This window comes from Dermacentor variabilis, chromosome 1, assembly GCF_050947875.1.
Source record: "Dermacentor variabilis isolate Ectoservices chromosome 1, ASM5094787v1, whole genome shotgun sequence".
In the NCBI taxonomy this organism is placed as follows: Eukaryota; Metazoa; Arthropoda; class Arachnida; order Ixodida; family Ixodidae; genus Dermacentor; species Dermacentor variabilis.
The window spans coordinates 115928716-115933763 of NC_134568.1; the positions used below are offsets into that span (position 1 = coordinate 115928716).

The 5048-nt window shown below is 43.0% G+C and overlaps 1 long non-coding RNA gene across 1 annotated transcript; it reads left to right on the forward strand.

The window, feature by feature from the left end:
* Positions 1-926: 926 nt before the first annotated feature.
* LOC142571856 (uncharacterized) lies at positions 927-4813 on the forward strand. The gene is made up of 3 exons (XR_012825965.1): positions 927-1231; positions 2228-2359; positions 4439-4813. It is a non-coding gene; the product is annotated as an uncharacterized LOC142571856 (long non-coding RNA).
* Positions 4814-5048: the final 235 nt, after the last annotated feature.

Sequence of the window (5048 nt, forward strand, 5' to 3'; positions counted from 1 at the left end):
AAAGTGACGGGAGGACGCTGTACAGTCACATGCCGTCACTTCGGCGCGCGGCAGCACGGGAAGGCGGAAGCTACGCCATTATTGCATTCTCTTGCTACATGAAATGCGTTCGTCTCGCGCTGTGCGAAATAATTTTACACGTGTGATTAGTTTTGTGCGCGGCGTAGAAAAAGGTGTGGCCCGTGCTTTGTGTATTACTCATGCTCCACTTCAAAGCAAAGTGTTCGTACGCACTGGAAGATGGATCCACGGACGCTGAGACGAGCAGTTGCAATGTGCCCTGTGTCGGCGGTCGGTAGTACTGCCATAGTGGGAATTTTCAGGCAAGTGCCCATTTACTTGGTATTTCTTTGGTGGGTTACGTGTTTTTCTTCGCTCTAGAAGTTTGTTACTGTGATCTCGTAGCATAATTCACTAATGTAAGAGCAAGAGCAGCTGCACTCCTAGTAGGGCAAGTTAACTACCTCGATCGCGCCCCGTCTTATATCGGGCGCGGTGCGCCTGCATAGTTACGCTTTGTTTCTCAGCGCTTGAACGTTCGTAGATGTGATTCTTTTGTGCGTTCAGCGTGGCTTCTTGTAATGTGGTCGACCACTTCTGCGTCGCATAGAAAAAGTACGACTGACTTTGCCACCTTTCGAAAGAACTGGCGCGGTATTGGTTCTCCCTGATGCGGTCGCGTGCTGCTGTTGCTGCTTGCCGGGCGCCTTTAGCATGTTTTCGGCTCGTTTTGGCTGTGCGTGTGTGCGTGCTCGCGCTCGGCTCTATTCGTGTGTGTGCGTGCGCTCAGCTCGCTTTGTGTGCGTGCGTGTGTGTGTGTGTTTGTGTGTCTGCGCGCGCGCGCGCGTACATGCCGGTTTGTATGGGCCGGCGTGCTTGCGTGTGTCTAGTGCGTACCTGTTTTGTGAGCTTGTTTGTGTGGGTCGCTGTGTGTGCGTGCACGTGTTAGCGTGTCTGCCTGCATGTATGTGTGCTTGTTTGTGTTTATCAATGTGCGCGTGCGTGCTTTTGTGTCTGCGCTTTGAGAGTGCGTATATTTGTGTGCGCGCGAGTGCGTTTTGTGTGCGTGCATATGTATTGCATAAGGCCGGTAGAGTTTTACTCGCAATAAAACTCATCCAATTTGGTGCAGCGAGTGTTGCCGCCTGAAACCCGAGTTTGGTTTCAAGCCAACCTGGACAACTGCTGTATGAGGCGCCGTTTCTCAGGAGGATCAGTGGGAAGGCGTCAGGTATACGCTTCCTCCTTTTTCCCTCCTCTGCCCTAATGAATTGATATCCTTGAGTGTTATTCTAAAGGGAACGTTACATCCAGAGCATAAATAAATGATTAAGAAATCTGGTAGTGTGTTCCACCATTACACTAATTCTGATCTTAAAGACGTGAATTTCCCATTAGCCCACATTTCCGTTGATACAGACAACCGCTGAAATTGTGAACAGCAGGTTATTCGAGACGTCCTACGTATATAGCAATTGTCTTCAGGAGCTCTAATGAATTTTGAAAATTTGGCGTGTTGTTGTGCTTTAGAGGTATCATATGCAAGCTTTAGGTCTCTCCTGGTAGTTTGCATGCCCTTCGAGAGCTGTCGTCTATAGCCCTATTGAAATTCGTAACTATAGTTTGGAGAACTGGGGAAGCTGCAAGGCTTGTCCTGGCTCTCGAGAAAGTGTTTAAGCTGGAAGTGTAGGTTGAGGAGTTTGGGGTTGGTCACACGAAGTCTTTTTTATGCCTTAGCAGTAGGAGTGTCAAAGGATAAAAAATGCAGTGTGTCAAGCGTGGGAAGCTGCTTATGTGGTAGAGGCTTGTGTATTTGTTGTGTGTGCGTGTGTGTGTGTGCGCGCGCGTGAATGCATGCGTGCGTGTATGTGAATTCGCTCCTCACAAGGGAGTGTGTGTGTAAGTGAGCTACTTCTTTGCTGGTGCTATTTGCCAAAAATTGGGAAGAAAACACAATGATCAATATAACTTGAAATAATAAGCGATGCAAAGCATGCTGGCAGAGTAGCGACAGCAGCATATGAGCATACAAACGTGCAGCTGTGTGACAATGTTAATGCATGACTGCAACATCTGGAAGGAAGCTTGCTTCTTTTTCAGTAAGCAGCACAAAGTCCATATTTTTTGCTTTTCTCGTGCAAATCAAAACGACGCTCATTGACAGTGATCTTGTATTTCATTCTAATAGCATTTGTTTATCTTGAACTTAGAGCGTTGTTTCTCGCAGGTCATGCAGATGATAGCAGCAATTTCACAATGCCCAGCCTTGGTGCCCTCCATCAAGAGCAAGCCACTTGCATTCGCCTTCAGGCAGATAGATGGTTGGGGTCTTCTAGGAAGCAGTTGGGAAGACAACATTGTAAGTAGATATAGGTGTAAAGTTTAATATAGTAAGTCAAGTTATAATTTAAAACTCTGAGGCTCCTTGGCGGCCTAAGCTTGATATTATGTGCAGTTGTGTGTGTTTTTAAATATTGCCGATTGTACTGCATACTGCAGGTATGACTGCTGATCCAAAGCATACACTTGATGGCCTTTCATAATGAGGATTTTCTTTGTGCAAGAATATTCACAGACTGGAGCATTCCAGCATGATATTCTTTATTGTGCATTCAGTCCTAATTTCGTATGACCTTCCTGCTACCAATGTTTTTGCAGGAAAGGAATATTTCTTTACTCTATGCAATGAGCTTGTTATTTGCTCGTTGCATTACTCTGCTACCTTTAATTTAATCCCGTATAATTCTCAAAACCTTAAACTTTGAGCTGTTTTTATTTGAAATACAATATCAAAATGCGCCGGATTGCAATCTAGACTGCAAGGGATTTGAAGAAATTACAAGAAACTGGGACCTCTCATGGGTGTTAAAAAACATTTCCATAGGCATTGCGCCTATTTCTTGTACTGAGCTAGCTGCTCATGAATATTGCAAGCATATGTCATTTCACACAGTTTTGCAGGATATAGTAGGCCTATCATTGTCACTAAGCACAACCTTTCCTCATTTGCATCATGAAAATCTGCCTCATTCTTAATTTGGGACAAGTCTTGAAAAATGAATGTTTCATAATTTTGAAACTACACAAAGTATTGGTTGGAGCTTGGCAGTTTTCAGACAACTTGACCATGTTGAACCTAGCCATTACAAGACGAGAAAAAAAAACATGCACAGGAGGACTCATTCAATCAAATGCAATGCTGTGGTGATTTTCCATGTGGAAAAGTGTACTTTTAGGCGGGAGAGGGTGGGTAGCCAATTTACAACCATAGCGACTCATGCGGGTAGTGGCAACACAGGATGAAAAATGGTTGTGGCTCTGAGGTTCATTGAATATGAACACTTATATACAATCCCCCCCCCCCCCAATGAGGGGTAACCGTGCAATATATTTCGGGTGGTAAAGATGATTTTTTTAGGAGACGAGAAATTTCAGGCTCTAGTTGAGAGGCTACATAAAGAAGGACCATGTATGTATTCGCAGAATAACATAAACTGCCTAGGAGGGGTATCACAGTTTAGAGCATGAAGTAAAAAGTGGGAGCATGACGAAGGATCATAAGTTTATTTAAACTTATGATATTCCCAAACTTAGTATTCCCAAAGATCATAAGTTTATTTAAATTTATGATCTTTGGGAATACTACTTGTCACCATATCGCCAAGCTAACCCATTGAAAGAAAGGGGCCTGCTCTAAGGAAAATAGTTAACACATGCTAAATTTTCAAGGAAGGTATGCCGAAATGTCAGTTCTTAATAAATTAGTAAATAAGAAATACACAATAAATTTCAGTATACAGAAATGGTCTAATAAACTGCATTGGAGAGTTGGAGATTGTTGCGCTGGATGCAGGTATTGCAGGGCAAATGAGAATGCCAGTCGGGGTTCCCTCATTTTCATTTTGTGTGCACTCTCTGTAAAACTACTCTTTGTCTCCTAGTGTGATAATGTTGTGTAAAAACAGCCATTTTTTAATGTCTTGTGCATGTCACTCTTAATGTGCCACATCCCGTAATTAAGGTTGCCATATCCCGTTGCAGATTTCATGTCAATTTATATTAAGGTCACATACACACTCTTGGACAAATGTATGTTGAGAGATGTCATTGGTAGTGTCATTAAATTTAATTCACTCTTATTTTCTATGGTAAAAAGGCTACTGTAAATTTATATGCTTTTGCTGCTGTATGTGCCTTGTATTCAAAGTGACATAGTGGTTTAGTGTTCACAGTAAATGCAATTCCTAAATTTGCAAAATAAAAATTTCTCCTACCTTTCGCCTGTCTTGCCCAGTTGCCTGAGCTGTGCATTGTTCCCAGTCACATTAATTAAGTTTGTTACTTTCAGGAGCTTGTTGCCTTATCAAATTTTCCACAGTGTACATGTGTAATGCACAGACTGAACTCTCATGATTCTCTTCTTATTTTGCTAATGCAGGACGCAAGATTCCAGCACTGCCATGCGCTGCATTTATTGGTCAAGATGCTCAGAGAATGGAGTCCCTGCACCTCGTGGTTAACCGTGAACATTTTTTTCTTTTGGAAAGCTAAACGTCATTTGCTGCATCAATTGCATTTTTGCAGCTCAGATGTGTACTATATTTTTCTAATTTTTAATCAATTAATATTCACTGTGCAGTATAAAAAATGATGTACAGTGGGAAGGACAAGGACTGCGAGAGATGACATACACTGCGCTGACTTCCAACAATATTTTATTGCGTTGCCACATAGTGTGTTTATACACAAGAGGGGTCATGGGCGCAGAAAATGTAAGGCAGTCACAAGGGGTGTTCTAACAGCAAGTCAATGTACTAAGAACATGGTCACGAAAAAAAATCACAATATCTATCTGTGGAGATACAAGACTTCACTAGGGGTCAGCGTGATAGAGGGGGAACTAACGCACACACTACCCAATTTCCTGGTGCAATCAGTGAGGTGTGTCTCGCTAGAACTTGCGTATCTTCAAAGAGGGACATGCAGCAGCAGTCCCGGCAATGAATGCCCAAGTGGCCTTGAACAGTGTTATGGACGTTATAGTGCAC